Source organism: Pseudophryne corroboree, unplaced genomic scaffold, assembly GCF_028390025.1.
Source record: "Pseudophryne corroboree isolate aPseCor3 unplaced genomic scaffold, aPseCor3.hap2 scaffold_822, whole genome shotgun sequence".
NCBI classification, from domain to species: Eukaryota; Metazoa; Chordata; class Amphibia; order Anura; family Myobatrachidae; genus Pseudophryne; species Pseudophryne corroboree.
Genome location: NW_026970401.1, coordinates 249,548 through 276,000, shown reverse-complemented (window position 1 = coordinate 276,000; position 26,453 = coordinate 249,548). Strand labels below are relative to the sequence as shown.

General features: G+C 34.4%; 13 non-coding genes across 13 annotated transcripts; all 13 read right to left on the bottom strand.

The window, feature by feature from the left end:
• Positions 1–945: 945 nt before the first annotated feature.
• Positions 946–1,019, bottom strand: TRNAI-AAU (transfer RNA isoleucine (anticodon AAU)). The gene has a single exon. It is a non-coding gene; the product is annotated as a tRNA-Ile (tRNA).
• A 1,575-nt stretch (positions 1,020–2,594) lies between these two features.
• TRNAI-AAU (transfer RNA isoleucine (anticodon AAU)) lies at positions 2,595–2,668 on the bottom strand. Its single transcript has one exon. It is a non-coding gene; the product is annotated as a tRNA-Ile (tRNA).
• Positions 2,669–4,256: 1,588 nt separating this feature from the next.
• TRNAI-AAU (transfer RNA isoleucine (anticodon AAU)) lies at positions 4,257–4,330 on the bottom strand. The gene has a single exon. It is a non-coding gene; the product is annotated as a tRNA-Ile (tRNA).
• Positions 4,331–5,918: 1,588 nt separating this feature from the next.
• TRNAI-AAU (transfer RNA isoleucine (anticodon AAU)) lies at positions 5,919–5,992 on the bottom strand. The gene has a single exon. It is a non-coding gene; the product is annotated as a tRNA-Ile (tRNA).
• Positions 5,993–12,364: 6,372 nt separating this feature from the next.
• On the bottom strand, positions 12,365–12,438 carry TRNAI-AAU (transfer RNA isoleucine (anticodon AAU)). Its single transcript has one exon. It is a non-coding gene; the product is annotated as a tRNA-Ile (tRNA).
• A 1,589-nt stretch (positions 12,439–14,027) lies between these two features.
• TRNAI-AAU (transfer RNA isoleucine (anticodon AAU)) lies at positions 14,028–14,101 on the bottom strand. Its single transcript has one exon. It is a non-coding gene; the product is annotated as a tRNA-Ile (tRNA).
• A 1,588-nt stretch (positions 14,102–15,689) lies between these two features.
• Positions 15,690–15,763, bottom strand: TRNAI-AAU (transfer RNA isoleucine (anticodon AAU)). Its single transcript has one exon. It is a non-coding gene; the product is annotated as a tRNA-Ile (tRNA).
• A 1,588-nt stretch (positions 15,764–17,351) lies between these two features.
• On the bottom strand, positions 17,352–17,425 carry TRNAI-AAU (transfer RNA isoleucine (anticodon AAU)). The gene has a single exon. It is a non-coding gene; the product is annotated as a tRNA-Ile (tRNA).
• A 1,588-nt stretch (positions 17,426–19,013) lies between these two features.
• On the bottom strand, positions 19,014–19,087 carry TRNAI-AAU (transfer RNA isoleucine (anticodon AAU)). Its single transcript has one exon. It is a non-coding gene; the product is annotated as a tRNA-Ile (tRNA).
• A 1,587-nt stretch (positions 19,088–20,674) lies between these two features.
• On the bottom strand, positions 20,675–20,748 carry TRNAI-AAU (transfer RNA isoleucine (anticodon AAU)). The gene has a single exon. It is a non-coding gene; the product is annotated as a tRNA-Ile (tRNA).
• A 1,588-nt stretch (positions 20,749–22,336) lies between these two features.
• On the bottom strand, positions 22,337–22,410 carry TRNAI-AAU (transfer RNA isoleucine (anticodon AAU)). Its single transcript has one exon. It is a non-coding gene; the product is annotated as a tRNA-Ile (tRNA).
• A 1,588-nt stretch (positions 22,411–23,998) lies between these two features.
• Positions 23,999–24,072, bottom strand: TRNAI-AAU (transfer RNA isoleucine (anticodon AAU)). Its single transcript has one exon. It is a non-coding gene; the product is annotated as a tRNA-Ile (tRNA).
• Positions 24,073–25,659: 1,587 nt separating this feature from the next.
• TRNAI-AAU (transfer RNA isoleucine (anticodon AAU)) lies at positions 25,660–25,733 on the bottom strand. The gene has a single exon. It is a non-coding gene; the product is annotated as a tRNA-Ile (tRNA).
• Between the last annotated feature and the right edge of the window lie 720 nt (positions 25,734–26,453).

Here is a 26,453-nt window from a genome sequence, read left to right as displayed (position 1 = left end):
CTTGAAACAATTATAAGTGGCTGATATGCAAATATGGAAATACAGAAAAACTGTCAATTCAATGCTAGGATAACATAAGGGGTGATGCTCCAACTGAAATTGGTCCTAGGCATTTAGGTTTCTAGTATCTATCTTCTCCTTTAAAAAATAGGTTACTTTTTATATATTATCATTGGGTTTGGACAAATATTCTACATAATACCTATTGCATCCCTGAGCTTATTAGAAACTTGAAATAATATATATAAAGTATTGAATTTCTTTTCTTTGCATTTAAAAGATGAGCGCACTTCAGTAGATGCCATTGCTCAGGTGAGGGTTCCATGGTGTAATTGTTAGCACCCTGGACTTTGAATCTAGTAATCTGAGTTCATATCTCGTGGGAGCTAACATTGTTTATTTTCCTTTTGTTCAAAGCTCCATTTTCATTCAATGTATGAGTATTGCAAATCTTCATTTAAAATTCATATAAATTCCATCATCTTCAGTGGTGTCCTTTGTTTAAACTCATTTTTAAACTTATAAAATCAGAAGTATGTCAAATATTTGGAAATAAGAAAAGATGCAATAAGAATGCAGAGATCCATTACTTGTGCTCTGGTCTTTAGAAATTCTCCATTTTTTTTTACTTCAGTGTGCACTAATGAGAGGGGAGCACATATCTTCTTCTTCTTCTAGTAACACCTAGTGCCCTCTATGTTTGAGCAGCAATATAATAACTGATTAATTTGCCCTTGCATATCTTAGTTATGTCATATTGCTTGATTTGAGACAAAAGTCACTGAGCCATGTAGAGAAAAATCTTCATCAGCCAAAGGATGACACTCCCACTGGCTTCTGATATGTATTTGAAAAGATTTTGTGATATATGTGTCTATGATGTTTTCAAGTATTCATGCACTCCACGATGAGCTTATTCCATTCTTGTCCTTCAAGAAAAGCAAATGGCCCATACGGGGATCGAACCCGTGACCTTGGCATTATTAGCACCATGCTCTAACCAACTGAGCTAACCAGCCACAGATGTTACTGCAAGCAAACACAAAACTGGCAAATGTACCTCAAAGCACAGATCATATTTTGTTTTTATAGCATTTCATTTTTCAAAAAAAAGCTTAAGCCATAGAGTCACTTGAAGCATGGGTATCATAAAAATGCTCCAGTTTCTTTCCACATTACAAAATAAAAATAAATATTAGATAGGATAATAACAAAGATTAAGGCATCTACTAATAGTATAAAAATAGACAATTTATGCAAATCTAAGCAAAATCAATCTAAAAAATCTAATACACAATTTTTAATTGTAAATTTACAGATTGTTGAAAAAGATAATCCCAGGATGTAATCCATTATGTATTAAATTTAGTATGTTTTACCAAGTTGTGTATGAATAACTTTTAACACAAAAAAATATATATTGGGGAAGTAGCTTAATGTGCCCATTGGAAATAAAGAATGCTAGCCCATTTTGGAATGCAAAGCTTAAGAAAATACAAACTTCAATCCATAGGAAAGCACTTTTTATTCAGTCTACACTCTGTAATCATACTATAGCTTAATTTACAAATTGTGATGTCATTATCAGACTTAACTCACAAGAGACGTTCATCCTTGGTCTATAAAAAAGGCAGTCCTCTGTTATAAAGCTTGAAACAATTATAAGTGGCTGATATGCAAATATGGAAATACAGAAAAACTGTCAATTCAATGCTAGGATAACATAAGGGGTGATGCTCCAACTGAAATTGGTCCTAGGCATTTAGGTTTCTAGTATCTATCTTCTCCTTTAAAAAATAGGTTACTTTTTATATATTATCATTGGGTTTGGACAAATATTCTACATAATACCTATTGCATCCCTGAGCTTATTAGAAACTTGAAATAATGTATATAAAGTATTGAATTTCTTTTCTTTGCATTTAAAAGATGAGCGCACTTCAGTAGATGCCATTGCTCAGGTGAGGGTTCCATGGTGTAATTGTTAGCACCCTGGACTTTGAATCTAGTAATCTGAGTTCATATCTCGTGGGAGCTAACATTGTTTATTTTCCTTTTGTTCAAAGCTCCATTTTCATTCAAAGTATGAGTATTGCAAATCTTCATTTAAAATTCATATAAATTCCATCATCTTCAGTGGTGTCCTTTGTTTAAACTCATTTTTAAACTTATAAAATCAGAAGTATGTCAAATATTTGGAAATAAGAAAAGATGCAATAAGAATGCAGAGATCCATTACTTGTGCTCTGGTCTTTAGAAATTCTCCATTTTTTTTTACTTCAGTGTGCACTAATGAGAGGGGAGCACATATCTTCTTCTTCTTCTAGTAACACCTAGTGCCCTCTATGTTTGAGCAGCAATATAATAACTGATTAATTTGCCCTTGCATATCTTAGTTATGTCATATTGCTTGATTTGAGACAAAAGTCACTGAGCCATGTAGAGAAAAATCTTCATCAGCCAAAGGATGACACTCCCACTGGCTTCTGATATGTATTTGAAAAGATTTTGTGATATATGTGTCTATGATGTTTTCAAGTATTCATGCACTCCACGATGAGCTTATTCCATTCTTGTCCTTCAAGAAAAGCAAATGGCCCATACGGGGATCGAACCCGTGACCTTGGCGTTATTAGCACCATGCTCTAACCAACTGAGCTAACCGGCCACAGATGTTACTGCAAGCAAACACAAAACTGGCAAATGTACCTCAAAGCACAGATCATATTTTGTTTTTATAGCATTTCATTTTTCAAAAAAAAGCTTAAGCCATAGAGTCACTTGAAGCATGGGTATCATAAAAATGCTCCAGTTTCTTTCCACATTACAAAATAAAAATAAATATTAGATAGGATAATAACAAAGATTAAGGCATCTACTAATAGTATAAAAATAGACAATTTAGACAAGGAGTATATGCAAATCTAAGCAAAATCAATCTAAAAAATCTAATACACAATTTTTAATTGTAAATTTACAGATTGTTGAAAAAGATAATCCCAGGATGTAATCCATTATGTATTAAATTTAGTATGTTTTACCAAGTTGTGTATGAATAACTTTTAACACAAAAAAATATATATTGGGGAAGTAGCTTAATGTGCCCATTGGAAATAAAGAATGCTAGCCCATTTTGGAATGCAAAGCTTAAGAAAATACAAACTTCAATCCATAGGAAAGCACTTTTTATTCAGTCTACACTCTGTAATCATACTATAGCTTAATTTACAAATTGTGATGTCATTATCAGACTTAACTCACAAGAGACTTTCATCCTTGGTCTATAAAAAAGGCAGTCCTCTGTTATAAAGCTTGAAACAATTGTAAGTGGCTGATATGCAAATATGGAAATACAGAAAAACTGTCAATTCAATGCTAGGATAACATAAGGGGTGATGCTCCAACTGAAATTGGTTCTAGGCATTTAGGTTTCTAGTATCTATCTTCTCCTTTAAAAAATAGGTTACTTTTTATATATTATCATTGGGTTTGGACAAATATTCTACATAATACCTATTGCATCCCTGAGCTTATTAGAAACTTGAAATAATATATATAAAGTATTGAATTTCTTTTCTTTGCATTTAAAAGATGAGCGCACTTCAGTAGATGCCATTGCTCAGGTGAGGGTTCCATGGTGTAATTGCTAGCACCCTGGACTTTGAATCTAGTAATCTGAGTTCATATCTCGTGGGAGCTAACATTGTTTATTTTCCTTTTGTTCAAAGCTCCATTTTCATTCAATGTATGAGTATTGCAAATCTTCATTTAAAATTCATATAAATTCCATCATCTTCAGTGGTGTCCTTTGTTTAAACTCATTTTTAAACTTATCAAATCAGAAGTATGTCAAATATTTGGAAATAAGAAAAGATGCAATAAGAATGCAGAGATCCATTACTTGTGCTCTGGTCTTTAGAAATTCTCCATTTTTTTTTACTTCAGTGTGCACTAATGAGAGGGGAGCACATATCTTCTTCTTCTTCTAGTAACACCTAGTGCCCTCTATGTTTGAGCAGCAATATAATAACTGATTAATTTGCCCTTGCATATCTTAGTTATGTCATATTGCTTGATTTGAGACAAAAGTCACTGAGCCATGTAGAGAAAAATCTTCATCAGCCAAAGGATGACACTCCCACTGGCTTCTGATATGTATTTGAAAAGTTTTTGTGATATATGTGTCTATGATGTTTTCAAGTATTCATGCACTCCACGATGAGCTTATTCCATTCTTGTCCTTCAAGAAAAGCAAATGGACCATACGGGGATCGAACCCGTGACCTTGGCGTTATTAGCACCACGCTCTAACCAACTGAGCTAACAGGCCACAGATATTACTGCCAGCAAACACAAAACTGGCAAATGTACCTCAAAGCACAGATCATATTTTGTTTTTATAGCATTTCATTTTTCAAAAAAAAGCTTAAGCCATAGAGTCACTTGAAGCATGGGTATCATAAAAATGCTCCAGTTTCTTTCCACATTACAAAATAAAAATAAATATTAGATAGGATAATAACAAAGATTAAGGCATCTAGTAATAGTATAAAAATAGACAATTTAGACTAGGAGTAAATGCAAATCTAAGCAAAATCAATCTAAAAAATCTAATACACAATTTTTAATTGTAAATTTACAGATTGTTGAAAAAGATAATCCCAGGATGTAATCCATTATGTATTAAATTTAGTATGTTTTACCAAGTTGTGTATGAATAACTTTTAACACAAAAAAATATATATTGGGGAAGTATCTTAATGTGCCCATTGGAAATAAAGAATGCTAGCCCATTTTGGAATGCAAAGCTTAAGAAAATACAAACTTCAATCCATAGGAAAGCACTTTTTATTCAGTCTACACTCTGTAATCATACTATAGCTTAATTTACAAATTGTAATGTCATTATCAGATTTAACTCACAAGAGACGTTCATCCTTGGTCTATAAAAAAGGCAGTCCTCTGTTATAAAGCTTGAAACAATTATAAGTGGCTGATATGCAAATATGGAAATACAGAAAAACTGTCAATTCAATGCTAGGATAACATAAGGGGTGATGCTCCAACTGAAATTGGTCCTAGGCATTTAGGTTTCTAGTATCTATCTTCTCCTTTAAAAAATAGGTTACTTTTTATATATTATCATTGGGTTTGGACAAATATTCTACATAATACCTATTGCATCCCTGAGCTTATTAGAAACTTGAAATAATATATATAAAGTATTGAATTTCTTTTCTTTGCATTTAAAAGATGAGCGCACTTCAGTAGATGCCATTGCTCAGGTGAGGGTTCCATGGTGTAATTGTTAGCACCCTGGACTTTGAATCTAGTAATCTGAGTTCATATCTCGTGGGAGCTAACATTGTTTATTTTCCTTTTGTTCAAAGCTCCATTTTCATTCAATGTATGAGTATTGCAAATCTTCATTTAAAATTCATATAAATTCCATCATCTTCAGTGGTGTCCTTTGTTTAAACTCATTTTTAAACTTATAAAATCAGAAGTATGTCAAATATTTGGAAATAAGAAAAGATGCAATAAGAATGCAGAGATCCATTACTTGTGCTCTGGTCTTTAGAAATTCTCCATTTTTTTTTACTTCAGTGTGCACTAATGAGAGGGGAGCACATATCTTCTACTTCTTCTAGTAACACCTAGTGCCCTCTATGTTTGAGCAGCATTAAAATAACTGATTAATTTGCCCTTGCATATCTTAGTTATGCCATATTACTTGATTTGAAACAAAAGTCACTGAGCCATGTAGAGAAAAATCTTCATCAGCCAAAGGATGACACTCCCACTGGCTTCTGATATGTATTTGAAGAGATTTTGTGATATATGTGTCTATGATGTTTTCAAGTATTCATGCACTCCACGATGAGCTTATTCCAATCTTGTCCATCAAGAAAAGCAAATAGCCCATACGTGGATCGAACCTGTGACCTTGGCGTTATTAGCACCACGCTCTAACCAACTGAGCTAACAGGCCACAGATGTTACTGCCAGCAAACACAAAACTGGCAAATGTACCTCAAAGCACAGATCATATTTTGTTTTTATAGCATTTCATTTTTCAAAAAAAAAGCTTAAGCCATAGAGTCACTTGAAGCATGGGTATCATAAAAATGCTCCAGTTTCTTTCCACATTACAAAAGAAAAATAAATATTAGATAGGATAATAACAAATTTATTTATTTATTATTTTATTTATTAGCAGTTTCTTATATAGCGCAGCATATTCCGTTGCGCTTTACAATTAGAACAACAATTATAGAACAAAACTGGGCAAAGACAGACAGACAGAGGTAGGAAGGCCCTGCTCGCAAGCTTACAATCTATAGGGAAATAGGCATTGATACACAAGGATAGATGCTACCTGTCACATAATGGTTCCCCAGGTTGCTAGGTTCTTAATGGGTTGTATATGATATGATCACCCAGCAATGTTGGAAGACAAAATGTGAGTTTATGTGGACTGTACAGAGGGGATGTAACTTGATAGGGAAGCTGTGAAGGTTATGTGTGTGGGTCTGAAATTTGGTAGGCTTGTCTGAAGAGATGAGTTTTCAGAGAACGTTTAAAGGTTTGGAGACTAGAGGAGAGTCTTATTGTGCGTGGGAGTGCATTCCACAGAGTGGGTGAAGCCCGGGTAAAGTCCTGTAATTTTGAGTGGGAACAGGTAATACATGTGGATGAGAGACGCAGATCTTGTGCAGAGCGGAGAGGTCTGGTAGGGAGATATTTTGAGATGAGTGAGGAGATGTATGATGGTGCAGTTTGGTTAATAGCCTTGTATGTAAGTAAAAGTATTTTATATTTGACACGGTAGAATACCGGTAACCAATGGAGGGACTGACAGAGCGGATCAGCAGATGAAGAACGTCTGGCGAGGAAGATTAGCCTCGCAGCTGCATTTAAAATGGATTGAAGTGGTGATAGCCTATGTTTGGGAAGACCAGTAAGGAGACTATTACAATAATCAATGCGGGAGATGATGAGTGCATGGATTAGAGTTTTTGCAGTGTCTTGTGTAAGATAAGGGCGTATTTTGGATATGTTTTTAAGGTGCATGTAACATGATTTAGAGACAGATTGAATGTGTGGAACAAAGGACAGTTCAGAGTCAAGGGTGACACCTAGGCAACGAGCTTGTGGGGTGGGGTGGATAGTTGCATTGTCAACAGTTATAGAGATATCAGGTTGGTAACTACTCTTAGCTGGTGGGAAAATAATTAATTCGGTTTTGGAAATGTTGAGTTTGAGGTGGCGAGATGACATCCAGGATGAAATGGCAGACAGGCATCCAGTGACACGAGCCAATACTGGTGGTGACAAATCTGGGGAGGATAGGTAGATTTGAGTATCATCAGCATACAAATGATACTGAAATCCAAAGGAGCTGATTAGTTTACCAAGAGAGGAGGTATAGATTGAGAAAAGCAGAGGACCTAAGACTGAGCCTTGCGGTACTCCAACTGATAGAGGTAGAGAAGAGGAGGTAGAATCAGAGAAGTGAACACTGAAAGAGCGATTAGATAGGTAGGATGAGAACCAAGAAAGGGCTGTGTCCTGAAGACCTAGGGATTGTAGTGTTTGTATGAGAAGAGAGTGGTCAACAGTGTCAAAAGCAGCAGAGAGATCTAGAAGAATAAGTAGTGTGTAATGGCCTTTTGATCTAGCAGTGACCAGATCATTCACTACTTTGGTCAGTGCCGTCTCTGTGGAGTGTTGAGCACGAAAGCCTGACTGAAGTGGATCCAATAAGTTGTGCGAGTTAAGAAAGTGTGTAAGGCGAGTGTAGGCAAGCCTCTCAAGTAGCTTGGAGGGACTGGGTAGCTGAGAAATGGGACGGTAGTTAGAGAGTGTGTTTGGGTCAGAGTTGTGTTTTTTTAGAATGGGAGTAATGACTGCATGTTTAAACAGAGAGGGAAAGATACCAGTAGAGAGAGAGAGATTACAGATTTTAGTTAAGGTTGGGATAAGCACAGGAGACAAAGTTTTACTGACCTGTGAGGGTATAGGATCAAGAGGAGAGGTAGTGGAGTAGGAGGAAGAAAAGAGTGTTGATACTTCATCTTCACTTGTGGGATCAAATGAAGAGAAAGTTCCAGAGGGTTCAGGTAGGGGATTGAGCAGGTCACTGGCTGAGTTAGAGCATACCATTTCATCTCGGATTTTATCAATCTTATCTTTGAAGTAGGAAGCAAGTTCTTGTGCATGGATAGTAGCTAGTGGGGGAGGTGAGGGAGGGTAAAGAAGTGATTTAAATGTATTAAAAAGTCGCTTGGGGTTGTTGGCATGATAAGAGATGAGAGATTGGAAATATGTTTGTTTGGCAGTGTCCAGGGCCTGACGATAGGAGTGGTAGGTAGTCTTATATGTGAGAAAGTCACTTGGATTCTGAGATTTCCGCCACTGACGTTCTACTTTACGTGACAGTTTTTGTAGGTGTCTTGTTGATTTTGAGTGCCATGGTTGGCATCTAAGCCTACGTGGAGTGTGATGGGTAGCTGGAGCCACTTCATCAAGGGCACTCTCTAGGGTCTGGTGCAGGTGTGATACAGCAGTGTCAGGTGTAGTAAATGTAGAGATTGGTGAGAGCAGTTGTTGCAGAGAAGTGGAAAGTTGTTGAAAATGTATATTGTTAGTATTTCTGCGGGTTAGAGGAGGCTTGCTTGGTTTTAGTGTCCTAGAATTTAAAGTAATAGAAGAGATTGTGAAGGTGATCAGGTTGTGATCAGAGAGAGGGAAAGGAGTGTTATTGAATTCGGAAACTGAGCAGAGCCTGGTGAACACAAGATCAAGGCAGTGGCCCTCATGGTGAGTAGAGGAGTCGGACCATTGGGTTAGGCCAAGAGAGGAGGTTAGAGAGAGGAGTTTGGATGCATGAACAGATTGTGGACTGTCAAGAGCTATATTGAAATCACCCATAATGATGGTGGAGATGTCAGAGGATAAGAAGTGTGGGAGCCAGGCAGAGAAATCTTCTAGAAATTGTTGTTTAGGTTGCCCAGGAGGGCGATAGATAGCTGCAACACGCAGAGAGAAGGGGGTGAAAATCCTGATAAAGTGAACTTCAAATGAGGTGAATGCGAGTGATGGAACCTGAGGTAGAACAGTGTATGTGAAAAACTGTGACAGTAAGATTCCGACCCCACCACCTTTACTATTAGGCCTAGATGTGTGTGAGAAGTGGAAACCACCATGTGACAGTGCTGCAGGGGAGGCAGTGTCTGATTGTGTGAGCCATGTTTCTGTTATAGCCAGCAGATTAAAGTTGTGAGATATGAAGAGGTCATGGATGGATGTTAATTTGTTACAAACAGAGCGTGCATTCAATAAGGCACATTTTACTGATTTGGAGGGGGATGGGAGACACGTGATATTTATGAGGTTAGATGGATTTCTATGTTGTTTTGAGACAGCAGAGTGTGAGAGGGAAAGGTAGCTGGGGCCTGGATTTGGTGATATGTCACCAGCTAATAAAAGCAGAAGAGTGAGATAAATCTTGGTGGATGTTTGCGAGTGTTTGTACTGGTGGCCAATTGCGGTTGTCAAAGTACTTGCAGAGAGGAAAGTATAAATCTCATGAGTGTTTAGAAGAGGGGAGTGGAGAATAGAAGCTGTAATGTGTACAGAGGGGTGAGTTTCAGGGTGAGTGTAGAATGTGTTAAATTTGGTGAGAATTCCATGAATTGAAATTAGACACAGTAGTGTGATGAGCATGCTGAGGTTGTTTGTGTATTATGGGTTAAGTGGAGGTAGAGTAAGTTATTAAAGTAAGTTACCTTTTATTGATGTTTTTCAATGTTTGTTCAACTGTTTTTTTTAACTGTTCGGATAACACACTTATTAATTCCACACTTAAAAAATTCCAGCAAGCTACCCCCAGCAAGCTGACCCCTTAACTGTCTCTAAGGAAATACTGTCTCTGATTAGGAACAGGCCTACCTCTGAACATTTGGTCACCTGATTGAAATGCTAATTGATCATCAAACAAATTGCACAGGGTGGGTCAACAGACTAAAACTACTCTAGCTATTCACAATAAATTCAATCACATACATAGGAAATTACAAGAAAAACATCACATACATTCAAATATAAGATGTGGTTTGTACGCAGCATGTGTGTCAGTCTGAGCCTGGTAGCATAGTAGCAATGAATTCACATACATTCAAATATAAGATGTGGTTTGTACGCAGCATGTGTGTCAGTCTGAGCCTGGTAGCATAGTAGCAATGAATTCACATACATTCAAATATAAGATGTGGTTTGTACGCAGCATGTGTGTCAGTCTGAGCCTGGTAGCATAGTAGCAATGAATTCACATACATTCAAATATAAGATGTGGTTTGTACGCAGCATGTGTGTCAGTCTGAGCCTGGTAGCATAGTAGCAATGAATTCACATACATTCAAATATAAGATGTGGTTTGTACGCAGCATGTGTGTCAGTCTGAGCCTGGTAGCATAGTAGCAATGAATTCACATACATTCAAATATAAGATGTGGTTTGTACGCAGCATGTGTGTCAGTCTGAGCCTGGTAGCATAGTAGCAATGAATTCACATACATTCAAATATAAGATGTGGTTTGTACGCAGCATGTGTGTCAGTCTGAGCCTGGTAGCATAGTAGCAATGAATTCACATACATTCAAATATAAGATGTGGTTTGTACGCAGCATGTGTGTCAGTCTGAGCCTGGTAGCATAGTAGCAATGAATTCACATACATTCAAATATAAGATGTGGTTTGTACGCAGCATGTGTGTCAGTCTGAGCCTGGTAGCATAGTAGCAATGAATTCACATACATTCAAATATAAGATGTGGTTTGTACGCAGCATGTGTGTCAGTCTGAGCCCGGTAGCACAGCAGCAATGAATTCACATACATTCAAATATAAGATGTGGTTTGTACGCAGCATGTGTGTCAGTCTGAGCCTGGTAGCATAGCAGCAATGAACAAAGATTAAGGCATCTACTAATTGTATAAAAATAGACAATTTAGACAAGGAGTATATGCAAATCTAAGCAAAATCAATCTAAAAAATCTAATACACAATTTTTAATTGTAAATTTACAGATTGTTGAAAAAGATAATCCCAGGATGTAATCCATTATGTATTAAATTTAGTATGTTTTACCAAGTTGTGTATGAATAACTTTAAAAAAAATATATATATATTGGGGAAGTAGCTTAATGTGCCCATTGGAAATAAAGAATGCTAGCCCATTTTGGAATGCAAAGCTTAAGAAAATACAAACTTCAATCCATAGGAAAGCACTTTTTATTTAGTCTACACTCTGTAATCATACTATAGCTTAATTTACAAATTGTGATGTCATTATCAGACTTAACTCACAAGAGACTTTCATCCTTGGTCTATAAAAAAGGCAGTCCTCTGTTATAAAGCTTGAAACAAGTGTAAGTGGCTGATATGCAAATATGGAAATACAGAAAAACTGTCAATTCAATGCTAGGATAACATAAGGGGTGATGCTCCAACTGAAATTGGTCCTAGGCATTTAGGTTTCTAGTATCTATCTTCTCCTTTAAAAAATAGGTTACTTTTTATATATTATCATTGGTTTTGGACAAATATTCTACATAATACCTATTGCATCCCTGAGCTTATTAGAAACTTGAAATAATATATATAAAGTATTGAATTTCTTTTCTTTGCATTTAAAAGATGAGTGCACTTCAGTAGATGCCATTGCTCAGGTGAGGGTTCCATGGTGTAATTGTTAGCACCCTGGACTTTGAATCTAGTAATCTGAGTTCATATCTCGTGGGAGCTAACATTGTTTATTTTCCTTTTGTTCAAAGCTCCATTTTCATTCAATGTATGAGTATTGCAAATCTTCATTTAAAATTCATATAAATTCCATCATCTTCAGTGGTGTCCTTTGTTTAAACTCATTTTTAAACTTATCAAATCAGAAGTATGTCAAATATTTGGAAATAAGAAAAGATGCAATAAGAATGCAGAGATCCATTACTTGTGCTCTGGTCTTTAGAAATTCTCCATTTTTTTTACTTCAGTGTGCACTAATGAGAGGGAAGCTCATATCTTCTTCTTCTTCTAGTAACACCTAGTGCCCTCTATGTTTGAGCAGCAATATAATAACTGATTAATTTGCCCTTGCATATCTTAGTTATGCCATATTGCTTGATTAGAGACAAAAGTCACTGAGCCATGTAGAGAAAAATCTTCATCAGCCAAAGGATGACACTCCCACTGGCTTCTGATATGTATTTGAAGAGATTTTGTGATATATGTGTCTATGATGTTTTCAAGTATTCATGCACTCCACCGATGAGCTTATTCCATTCTTGTCCATCAAGAAAAGCAAATGGCCCATACGGGGATCGAACCCGTGACCTTGGCGTTATTAGCACCACGCTCTAACCAACTGAGCTAACAGGCCACAGATATTACTGCCAGCAAACACAAAACTGGCAAATGTACCTCAAAGCACAGATCATATTTTGTTTTTATAGCATTTCATTTTTCAAATAAAAGCTTAAGCCATAGAGTCACTTGAAGCATGGGTATCATAAAAATGCTCCAGTTTCTTTCCACATTACAAAATAAAAATAAATATTAGATAGGATAATAACAAAGATTAAGGCATCTACTAATAGTATAAAAATAGACAATTTAGACAAGGAGTATATGCAAATCTAAGCAAAATCAATCTAAAAAATCTAATACACAATTTTTAATTGTAAATTTACAGATTGTTGAAAAAGATAATCCCAGGATGTAATCCATTATGTATTAAATTTAGTATGTTTTACCAAGTTGTGTATGAATAACTTTTAACACAAAAAAATATATATTGGGGAAGTAGCTTAATGTGCCCATTGGAAATAAAGAATGCTAGCCCATTTTGGAATGCAAAGCTTAAGAAAATACAAACTTCAATCCATAGGAAAGCACTTTTTATTTAGTCTACACTCTGTAATCATACTATAGCTTAATTTACAAATTGTGATGTCATTATCAGACTTAACTCACAAGAGACTTTCATCCTTGGTCTATAAAAAAGGCAGTCCTCTGTTATAAAGCTTGAAACAAGTGTAAGTGGCTGATATGCAAATATGGAAATACAGAAAAACTGTCAATTCAATGCTAGGATAACATAAGGGGTGATGCTCCAACTGAAATTGGTCCTAGGCATTTAGGTTTCTTGTATCTATCTTCTCCTTTAAAAAAATAGGTTACTTTTTATATATTATCATTGGGTTTGGACAAATATTCTACATAATACCTATTGCATCCCTGAGCTTATTAGAAACTTGAAATAATATATATAAAGTATTGAATTTCTTTTCTTTGCATTTAAAAGATGAGTGCACTTCAGTAGATGCCATTGCTCAGGTGAGGGTTCCATGGTGTAATTGTTAGCACCCTGGACTTTGAATCTAGTAATCTGAGTTCATATCTCGTGGGAGCTAACATTGTTTATTTTCCTTTTGTTCAAAGCTCCATTTTCATTCAATGTATGAGTATTGCAAATCTTCATTTAAAATTCATATAAATTCCATCATCTTCAGTGGTGTCCTTTGTTTAAACTCATTTTTAAACTTATCAAATCAGAAGTATGTCAAATATTTGGAAATAAGAAAAGATGCAATAAGAATGCAGAGATCCATTACTTGTGCTCTGGTCTTTAGAAATTCTCCATTTTTTTTACTTCAGTGTGCACTAATGAGAGGGGAGCTCATATCTTCTTCTTCTTCTAGTAACACCTAGTGCCCTCTATGTTTGAGCAGCAATATAATAACTGATTAATTTGCCCTTGCATATCTTAGTTATGCCATATTGCTTGATTTGAGACAAAAGTCACTGGGCCATGTAGAGAAAAATCTTCATCAGCCAAAGGATGACACTCCCACTGGCTTCTGATATGTATTTGAAGAGATTTTGTGATATATGTGTCTATGATGTTTTCAAGTATTCATGCACTCCACCGATGAGCTTATTCCATTCTTGTCCATCAAGAAAAGCAAATGGCCCATACGGGGATCGAACCCGTGACCTTGGCGTTATTAGCACCATGCTCTAACCAACTGAGCTAACAGGCCACAGATGTTACTGCAAGCAAACACAAAACTGGCAAATGTACCTCAAAGCACAGATCATATTTTGTTTTTATAGCATTTCATTTTTCAAAAAAAAGCTTAAGCCATAGAGTCACTTGAAGCATGGGTATCATAAAAATGCTCCAGTTTCTTTCCACATTACAAAATAAAAATAAATATTAGATAGGATAATAACAAAGATTAAGGCATCTACTAATAGTATAAAAATAGACAATTTAGACAAGGAGTATATGCAAATCTAAGCAAAATCAATCTAAAAAATCTAATACACAATTTTTAATTGTAAATTTACAGATTGTTGAAAAAGATAATCCCAGGATGTAATCCATTATGTATTAAATTTAGTATGTTTTACCAAGTTGTGTATGAATAACTTTTAACACAAAAAAATATATATTGGGGAAGTAGCTTAATGTGCCCATTGGAAATAAAGAATGCTAGCCCATTTTGGAATGCAAAGCTTAAGAAAATACAAACTTCAATCCATAGGAAAGCACTTTTTATTCAGTCTACACTCTGTAATCATACTATAGCTTAATTTACAAATTGTGATGTCATTATCAGACTTAACTCACAAGAGACTTTCATCCTTGGTCTATAAAAAAGGCAGTCCTCTGTTATAAAGCTTGAAACAATTGTAAGTGGCTGATATGCAAATATGGAAATACAGAAAAACTGTCAATTCAATGCTAGGATAACATAAGGGGTGATGCTCCAACTGAAATTGGTCCTAGGCATTTAGGTTTCTAGTATCTATCTTCTCCTTTAAAAAATAGGTTACTTTTTATATATTATCATTGGGTTTGGACAAATACTCTACATAATACCTATTGCATCCCTGAGCTTATTAGAAACTTGAAATAATATATATAAAGTATTGAATTTCTTTTCTTTGCATTTAAAAGATGAGCGCACTTCAGTAGATGCCATTGCTCAGGTGAGGGTTCCATGGTGTAATTGTTAGCACCCTGGACTTTGAATCTAGTAATCTGAGTTCATATTTCGTGGGAGCTAACATTGTTTATTTTCCTTTTGTTCAAAGCTCCATTTTCATTCAATGTATGAGTATTGCAAATCTTCATTTAAAATTCATATAAATTCCATCATCTTCAGTGGTGTCCTTTGTTTAAACTCATTTTTAAACTTATAAAATCAGAAGTATGTCAAATATTTGGAAATAAGAAAAGATGCAATAAGAATGCAGAGATCCATTACTTGTGCTCTGGTCTTTAGAAATTCTCCATTTTTTTTACTTCAGTGTGCACTAATGAGAGGGGAGCACATATCTTCTACTTCTTCTAGTAACACCTAGTGCCCTCTATGTTTGAGCAGCATTAAAATAACTGATTAATTTGCCCTTGCATATCTTAGTTATGCCATATTACTTGATTTGAAACAAAAGTCACTGAGCCATGTAGAGAAAAATCTTCATCAGCCAAAGGATGACACTCCCACTGGCTTCTGATATGTATTTGAAGAGATTTTGTGATATATGTGTCTATGATGTTTTCAAGTATTCATGCACTCCACCGATGAGCTTATTCCATTCTTGTCCATCAAGAAAAGCAAATGGCCCATACGGGGATCGAACCCGTGACCTTGGCGTTATTAGCATCATGCTCTAACCAACTGAGCTAACAGGCCACAGATGTTACTGCAAGCAAACACAAAACTGGCAAATGTACCTCAAAGCACAGATCATATTTTGTTTTTATAGCATTTCATTTTTCAAAAAAAAGCTTAAGCCATAGAGTCACTTGAAGCATGGGTATCATAAAAATGCTCCAGTTTCTTTCCACATTACAAAATAAAAATAAATATTAGATAGGATAATAACAAAGATTAAGGCATCTACTAATAGTATAAAAATAGACAATTTAGACAAGGAGTATATGCAAATCTAAGCAAAATCAATCTAAAAAATCTAATACACAATTTTTAATTGTAAATTTACAGATTGTTGAAAAAGATAATCCCAGGATGTAATCCATTATGTATTAAATTTAGTATGTTTTACCAAGTTGTGTATGAATAACTTTTAACACAAAAAAATATACATTGGGGAAGTAGCTTAATGTGCCCATTGGAAATAAAGAATGCTAGCCCATTTTGGAATGCAAAGCTTAAGAAAATACAAACTTCAGTCCATAGGAAAGCACTTTTTATTCAGTCTACACTCTGTAATCATACTATAGCTTAATTTACAAATTGTGATGTCATTATCAGACTTAACTCACAAGAGACGTTCATCCTTGGTCTATAAAAAAGGCAGTCCTCTGTTATAAAGCTTGAAACAATTATAAGTGGCTGATATGCAAATATGGAAATACAGAAAAACTGTCAATTCAATGCTAGGATAACATAAGGGGTGATGCTCCAACTGAAATTGGTCCTAGGCATTTAGGTTTCTAGTATCTATCTTCTCCTTTAAAAAATAGGTTACTTTTTATATATTATCATTGGGTTTGGACAAATATTCTACATAATACCTATTGCATCCCTGAGCTTATTAGAAACTTGAAATAATATATATAAAGTATTGAATTTCTTTTCTTTGCATTTAAAAGATGAGCGCACTTCAGTAGATGCCATTGCTCAGGTGAGGGTTCCATGGTGTAATTGTTAGCACCCTGGACTTTGAATCTAGTAATCTGAGTTCATATCTCGTGGGAGCTAACATTGTTTATTTTCCTTTTGTTCAAAGCTCCATTTTCATTCAATGTATGAGTATTGCAAATCTTAATTTAAAATTCATATAAATTCCATCATCTTCAGTGGTGTCCTTTGTTTAAACTCATTTTTAAACTTATCAAATCAGAAGTATGTCAAATATTTGGAAATAAGAAAAGATGCAATAAGAATGCAGAGATCCATTACTTGTGCTCTGGTCTTTAGAAATTCTCCATTTTTTTTACTTCAGTGTGCACTAATGAGAGGGGAGCTCATATCTTCTTCTTCTTCTAGTAACACCTAGTGCCCTCTATGTTTGAGCAGCAATATAATAACTGATTAATTTGCCCTTGCATATCTTAGTTATGCCATATTGCTTGATTTGAGACAAAAGTCACTGGGCCATGTAGAGAAAAATCTTCATCAGCCAAAGGATGACACTCCCACTGGCTTCTGATATGTATTTGAAGAGATTTTGTGATATATGTGTCTATGATGTTTTCAAGTATTCATGCACTCCACCGATGAGCTTATTCCATTCTTGTCCATCAAGAAAAGCAAATGGCCCATACGGGGATCGAACCCGTGACCTTGGCGTTATTAGCACCATGCTCTAACCAACTGAGCTAACAGGCCACAGATGTTACTGCAAGCAAACACAAAACTGGCAAATGTACCTCAAAGCACAGATCATATTTTGTTTTTATAGCATTTCATTTTTCAAAAAAAAGCTTAAGCCATAGAGTCACTTGAAGCATGGGTATCATAAAAATGCTCCAGTTTCTTTCCACATTACAAAATAAAAATAAATATTAGATAGGATAATAACAAAGATTAAGGCATCTACTAATAGTATAAAAATAGACAATTTAGACAAGGAGTATATGCAAATCTAAGCAAAATCAATCTAAAAAATCTAATACACAATTTTTAATTGTAAATTTACAGATTGTTGAAAAAGATAATCCCAGGATGTAATCCATTATGTATTAAATTTAGTATGTTTTACCAAGTTGTGTATGAATAACTTTTAACACAAAAAAATATATATTGGGGAAGTAGCTTAATGTGCCCATTGGAAATAAAGAATGCTAGCCCATTTTGGAATGCAAAGCTTAAGAAAATACAAACTTCAATCCATAGGAAAGCACTTTTTATTCAGTCTACACTCTGTAATCATACTATAGCTTAATTTACAAATTGTGATGTCATTATCAGACTTAACTCACAAGAGACTTTCATCCTTGGTCTATAAAAAAGGCAGTCCTCTGTTATAAAGCTTGAAACAATTGTAAGTGGCTGATATGCAAATATGGAAATACAGAAAAACTGTCAATTCAATGCTAGGATAACATAAGGGGTGATGCTCCAACTGAAATTGGTCCTAGGCATTTAGGTTTCTAGTATCTATCTTCTCCTTTAAAAAATAGGTTACTTTTTATATATTATCATTGGGTTTGGACAAATACTCTACATAATACCTATTGCATCCCTGAGCTTATTAGAAACTTGAAATAATATATATAAAGTATTGAATTTCTTTTCTTTGCATTTAAAAGATGAGCGCACTTCAGTAGATGCCATTGCTCAGGTGAGGGTTCCATGGTGTAATTGTTAGCACCCTGGACTTTGAATCTAGTAATCTGAGTTCATATTTCGTGGGAGCTAACATTGTTTATTTTCCTTTTGTTCAAAGCTCCATTTTCATTCAATGTATGAGTATTGCAAATCTTCATTTAAAATTCATATAAATTCCATCATCTTCAGTGGTGTCCTTTGTTTAAACTCATTTTTAAACTTATAAAATCAGAAGTATGTCAAATATTTGGAAATAAGAAAAGATGCAATAAGAATGCAGAGATCCATTACTTGTGCTCTGGTCTTTAGAAATTCTCCATTTTTTTTACTTCAGTGTGCACTAATGAGAGGGGAGCACATATCTTCTACTTCTTCTAGTAACACCTAGTGCCCTCTATGTTTGAGCAGCATTAAAATAACTGATTAATTTGCCCTTGCATATCTTAGTTATGCCATATTACTTGATTTGAAACAAAAGTCACTGAGCCATGTAGAGAAAAATCTTCATCAGCCAAAGGATGACACTCCCACTGGCTTCTGATATGTATTTGAAGAGATTTTGTGATATATGTGTCTATGATGTTTTCAAGTATTCATGCACTCCACCGATGAGCTTATTCCATTCTTGTCCATCAAGAAAAGCAAATGGCCCATACGGGGATCGAACCCGTGACCTTGGCGTTATTAGCACCATGCTCTAACCAACTGAGCTAACAGGCCACAGATGTTACTGCAAGCAAACACAAAACTGGCAAATGTACCTCAAAGCACAGATCATATTTTGTTTTTATAGCATTTCATTTTTCAAAAAAAAGCTTAAGCCATAGAGTCACTTGAAGCATGGGTATCATAAAAATGCTCCAGTTTCTTTCCACATTACAAAATAAAAATAAATATTAGATAGGATAATAACAAAGATTAAGGCATCTACTAATAGTATAAAAATAGACAATTTAGACAAGGAGTATATGCAAATCTAAGCAAAATCAATCTAAAAAATCTAATACACAATTTTTAATTGTAAATTTACAGATTGTTGAAAAAGATAATCCCAGGATGTAATCCATTATGTATTAAATTTAGTATGTTTTACCAAGTTGTGTATGAATAACTTTTAACACAAAAAAATATATATTGGGGAAGTAGCTTAATGTGCCCATTGGAAATAAAGAATGCTAGCCCATTTTGGAATGCAAAGCTTAAGAAAATACAAACTTCAGTCCATAGGAAAGCACTTTTTATTCAGTCTACACTCTGTAATCATACTATAGCTTAATTTACAAATTGTGATGTCATTATCAGACTTAACTCACAAGAGACGTTCATCCTTGGTCTATAAAAAAGGCAGTCCTCTGTTATAAAGCTTGAAACAATTATAAGTGGCTGATATGCAAATATGGAAATACAGAAAAACTGTCAATTCAATGCTAGGATAACATAAGGGGTGATGCTCCAACTGAAATTGGTCCTAGGCATTTAGGTTTCTAGTATCTATCTTCTCCTTTAAAAAATAGGTTACTTTTTATATATTATCATTGGGTTTGGACAAATATTCTACATAATACCTATTGCATCCCTGAGCTTATTAGAAACTTGAAATAATATATATAAAGTATTGAATTTCTTTTCTTTGCATTTAAAAGATGAGCGCACTTCAGTAGATGCCATTGCTCAGGTGAGGGTTCCATGGTGTAATTGTTAGCACCCTGGACTTTGAATCTAGTAATCTGAGTTCATATCTCGTGGGAGCTAACATTGTTTATTTTCCTTTTGTTCAAAGCTCCATTTTCATTCAATGTATGAGTATTGCAAATCTTCATTTAAAATTCATATAAATTCCATCATCTTCAGTGGTGTCCTTTGTTTAAACTCATTTTTAAACTTATCAAATCAGAAGTATGTCAAATATTTGGAAATAAGAAAAGATGCAATAAGAATGCAGAGATCCATTACTTGTGCTCTGGTCTTTAGAAATTCTCCATTTTTTTTACTTCAGTGTGCACTAATGAGAGGGGAGCACATATCTTCTACTTCTTCTAGTAACACCTAGTGCCCTCTATGTTTGAGCAGCATTAAAATAACTGATTAATTTGCCCTTGCATATCTTAGTTATGCCATATTACTTGATTTGAAACAAAAGTCACTGAGCCATGTAGAGAAAAATCTTCATCAGCCAAAGGATGACACTCCCACTGGCTTCTGATATGTATTTGAAGAGATTTTGTGATATATGTGTCTATGATGTTTTCAAGTATTCATGCACTCCACGATGAGCTTATTCCATTCTTGTCCATCAAGAAAAGCAAATAGCCCATACGTGAATCGAACCCGTGACCATGGCGTTATTAGCACCACGCTCTAACCAACTGAGCTAACAGACCACAGATATTACTGCTAGCAAACACAAAACTGGCAAATGTACCTCAAAGCACAGATCATATTTTGTTTTTATAGCATTTCATTTTTCAAAAAAAAGCTTAAGCCATAGAGTCACTTGAAGCATGGGTATCATAAAAATGCTCCAGTTTCTTTCCACATTACAAAATAAAAATAAATATTAGATAGGATAATAACAAAGATTAAGGCATCTACTAATAGTATAAAAATAGACAATTTAGACAAGGAGTATATGCAAATCTAAGCAAAATCAATCTAAAAAATCTAATACACAATTTTTAATTGTAAATTTACAGATTGTTGAAAAAGATAATCCCAGGATGTAATCCATTATGTATTAAATTTAGTATGTTTTACCAAGTTGTGTATGAATAACTTTTAACACAAAAAAATATATATTGGGGAAGTAGCTTAATGTGCCTATTGGAAATAAAGAATGCTAGCCCATTTTGGAATGCAAAGCTTAAGAAAATACAAACTTCAATCCATAGGAAAGCACTTTTTATTCAGTCTACACTCTGTAATCATACTATAGCTTAATTTACAAATTGTGATGTCATTATCAGACTTAACTCACAAGAGACTTTCATCCTTGGTCTATAAAAAAGGCAGTCCTCTGTTATAAAGCTTGAAACAATTGTAAGTGGCTGATATGCAAATATGGAAATACAGAAAAACTGTCAATTCAATGCTAGGATAACATAAGGGGTGATGCTCCAACTGAAATTGGTCCTAGGCATTTAGGTTTCTAGTATCTATCTTCTCCTTTAAAAAATAGGTTACTTTTTATATATTATCATTGGGTTTGGACAAATATTCTACATAATACCTATTGCATCCCTGAGCTTATTAGAAACTTGAAATAATATATATAAAGTATTGAATTTCTTTTCTTTGCATTTAAAAGATGAGCGCACTTCAGTAGATGCCATTGCTCAGGTGAGGGTTCCATGGTGTAATTGTTAGCACCCTGGACTTTGAATCTAGTAATCTGAGTTCATATCTCGTGGGAGCTAACATTGTTTATTTTCCTTTTGTTCAAAGCTCCATTTTCATTCAATGTATGAGTATTGCAAATCTTCATTTAAAATTCATATAAATTCCATCATCTTCAGTGGTGTCCTTTGTTTAAACTCATTTTTAAACTTATCAAATCAGAAGTATGTCAAATATTTGGAAATAAGAAAAGATGCAATAAGAATGCAGAGATCCATTACTTGTGCTCTGGTCTTTAGAAATTCTCCATTTTTTTTACTTCAGTGTGCACTAATGAGAGGGGAGCTCATATCTTCTTCTTCTTCTAGTAACACCTAGTGCCCTCTATGTTTGAGCAGCAATATAATAACTGATTAATTTGCCCTTGCATATCTTAGTTATGCCATATTGCTTGATTTGAGACAAAAGTCACTGGGCCATGTAGAGAAAAATCTTCATCAGCCAAAGGATGACACTCCCACTGGCTTCTGATATGTATTTGAAGAGATTTTGTGATATATGTGTCTATGATGTTTTCAAGTATTCATGCACTCCACCGATGAGCTTATTCCATTCTTGTCCATCAAGAAAAGCAAATGGCCCATACGGGGATCGAACCTGTGACCTTGGCGTTATTAGCACCATGCTCTAACCAACTGAGCTAACCGGCCACAGATGTTACTGCAAGCAAACACAAAACTGGCAAATGTACCTCAAAGCACAGATCATATTTTGTTTTTATAGCATTTCATTTTTCAAAAAAAAGCTTAAGCCATAGAGTCACTTGAAGCATGGGTATCATAAAAATGCTCCAGTTTCTTTCCACATTACAAAATAAAAATAAATATTAGATAGGATAATAACAAAGATTAAGGCATCTAGTAATAGTATAAAAATAGACAATTTAGACAAGGAGTATATGCAAATCTAAGCAAAATCAATCTAAAAAATCTAATACACAATTTTTAATTGTAAATTTACAGATTGTTGAAAAAGATAATCCCAGGATGTAATCCATTATGTATTAAATTTAGTATGTTTTACCAAGTTGTGTATGAATAACTTTTAACACAAAAAAATATATATTGGGGAAGTAGCTTAATGTGCCCATTGGAAATAAAGAATGCTAGCCCATTTTGGAATGCAAAGCTTAAGAAAATACAAACTTCAATCCATAGGAAAGCACTTTTTATTCAGTCTACACTCTGTAATCATACTATAGCTTAATTTACAAATTGTGATGTCATTATCAGACTTAACTCACAAGAGACTTTCATCCTTGGTCTATAAAAAAGGCAGTCCTCTGTTATAAAGCTTGAAACAATTGTAAGTGGCTGATATGCAAATATGGAAATACAGAAAAACTGTCAATTCAATGCTAGGATAACATAAGGGGTGATGCTCCAACTGAAATTGGTCCTAGGCATTTAGGTTTCTAGTATCTATCTTCTCCTTTAAAAAATAGGTTACTTTTTATATATTATCATTGGGTTTGGACAAATATTCTACATAATACCTATTGCATCCCTGAGCTTATAAGAAACTTGAAATAATATATATAAAGTATTGAATTTCTTTTCTTTGCATTTAAAAGATGAGTGCACTTCAGTAGATGCCATTGCTCAGGTGAGGGTTCCATGGTGTAATTGTTAGCACCCTGGACTTTGAATCTAGTAATCTGAGTTCATATCTCGTGGGAGCTAACATTGTTTATTTTCCTTTTGTTCAAAGCTCCATTTTCATTCAATGTATGAGTATTGCAAATCTTCATTTAAAATTCATATAAATTCCATCATCTTCAGTGGTGTCCTTTGTTTAAACTCATTTTTAAACTTATCAAATCAGAAGTATGTCAAATATTTGGAAATAAGAAAAGATGCAATAAGAATGCAGAGATCCATTACTTGTGCTCTGGTCTTTAGAAATTCTCCATTTTTTTTTACTTCAGTGTGCACTAATGAGAGGGGAGCACATATCTTCTTCTTCTTCTAGTAACACCTAGTGCCCTCTATGTTTGAGCAGCAATATAATAACTGATTAATTTGCCCTTGCATATCTTAGTTATGTCATATTGCTTGATTTGAGACAAAAGTCACTGAGCCATGTAGAGAAAAATCTTCATCAGCCAAAGGATGACACTCCCACTGGCTTCTGATATGTATTTGAAAAGATTTTGTGATATATGTGTCTATGATGTTTTCAAGTATTCATGCACTCCACGATGAGCTTATTCCATTCTTGTCCTTCAAGAAAAGCAAATGGCCCATACGGGGATCGAACCCGTGACCTTGGCGTTATTAGCACCATGCTCTAAACAACTGAGCTAACAGGCCACACATATTACTGCCAGCAAACACAAAACTGGCAAATGTACCTCAAAGCACAGATCATATTTTGTTTTTATAGCATTTCATTTTTCAAAAAAAAGCTTAAGCCATAGAGTCACTTGAAGCATGGGTATCATAAAAATGCTCCAGTTTCTTTCCACATTACAAAATAAAAATAAATATTAGATAGGATAATAACAAAGATTAAGGCATCTACTAATAGTATAAAAATAGACAATTTAGACAAGGAGTATATGCAAATCTAAGCAAAAGCAATCTAAAAAATCTAATACACAATTTTTAATTGTAAATTTACAGATTGTTGAAAAAGATAATCCCAGGATGTAATCCATTATGTATTAAATTTAGTATGTTTTACCAAGTTGTGTATGAATAACTTTTAACAAAAAAATATATATAGGGGAAGTAGCTTAATGTGCCCATTGGAAATAAAGAATGCTAGCCCATTTTGGAATGCAAAGCTTAAGAAAATACAAACTTCAATCCATAGGAAAGCACTTTTTATTCAGTCTACACTCTGTAATCATACTATAGCTTAATTTACAAATTGTGATGTCATTATCAGACTTAACTCACAAGAGACTTTCATCCTTGGTCTATAAAAAAGGCAGTCCTCTGTTATAAAGCTTGAAACAATTGTAAGTGGCTGATATGCAAATATGGAAATACAGAAAAACTGTCAATTCAATGCTAGGATAACATAAGGGGTGATGCTCCAACTGAAATTGGTCCTAGGCATTTAGGTTTCTAGTATCTATCTTCTCCTTTAAAAAATAGGTTACTTTTTATATATTATCATTGGGTTTGGACAAATATTCTACATAATACCTATTGCATCCCTGAGCTTATTAGAAACTTGAAATAATATATATAAAGTATTGAATTTCTTTTCTTTGCATTTAAAAGATGAGCGCACTTCAGTAGATGCCATTGCTCAGGTGAGGGTTCCATGGTGTAATTGCTAGCACCCTGGACTTTGAATCTAGTAATCTGAGTTCATATCTCGTGGGAGCTAACATTGTTTATTTTCCTTTTGTTCAAAGCTCCATTTTCATTCAATGTATGAGTATTGCAAATCTTCATTTAAAATTCATATAAATTCCATCATCTTCAGTGGTGTCCTTTGTTTAAACTCATTTTTAAACTTATCAAATCAGAAGTATGTCAAATATTTGGAAATAAGAAAAGATGCAATAAGAATGCAGAGATCCATTACTTGTGCTCTGGTCTTTAGAAATTCTCCATTTTTTTTTACTTCAGTGTGCACTAATGAGAGGGGAGCACATATCTTCTTCTTCTTCTAGTAACACCTAGTGCCCTCTATGTTTGAGCAGCAATATAATAACTGATTAATTTGCCCTTGCATATCTTAGTTATGTCATATTGCTTGATTTGAGACAAAAGTCACTGAGCCATGTAGAGAAAAATCTTCATCAGCCAAAGGATGACACTCCCACTGGCTTCTGATATGTATTTGAAGAGATTTTGTGATATATGTGTCTATGATGTTTTCAAGTATTCATGCACTCCACCGATGAGCTTATTCCATTCTTGTCCATCAAGAAAAGCAAATGGCCCATACGGGGATCGAACCCGTGACCTTGGTGTTATTAGCACCATGCTCTAACCAACTGAGATAACAGACCACAGATGTTACTGCAAGCAAACACAAAACTGGCAAATGTACCTCAAAGCACAGATCATATTTTGTTTTTATAGCATTTCATTTTTCAAAAAAAAGCTTAAGCCATAGAGTCACTTGAAGCATGGGTATCATAAAAATGCTCCAGTTTCTTTCCACATTACAAAATAAAAATAAATATTAGATAGGATAATAACAAAGATTAAGGCATCTACTAATAGTATAAAAATAGACAATTTAGACAAGGAGTATATGCAAATCTAAGCAAAATCAATCTAAAAAATCTAATACACAATTTTTAATTGTAAATTTACAGATTGTTGAAAAAGATAATCCCAGGATGTAATCCATTATGTATTAAATTTAGTATGTTTTACCAAGTTGTTTATGAATAACTTTTAACACAAAAAAATATATATTGGGGAAGTAGCTTAATGTGCCCATTGGAAATAAAGAATGCTAGCCCATTTTGGAATGCAAAGCTTAAGAAAATACAAACTTCAATCCATAGGAAAGCACTTTTTATTCAGTCTACACTCTGTAATCATACTATAGCTTAATTTACAAATTGTGAAGTCATTATCAGACTTAACTCACAAGAGACTTTCATCCTTGGTCTATAAAAAAGGCAGTCCTCTGTTATAAGGCTTGAAACAATTGTAAGTGGCTGATATGCAAATATGGAAATACAGAAAAACTGTCAATTCAATGCTAGGATAACATA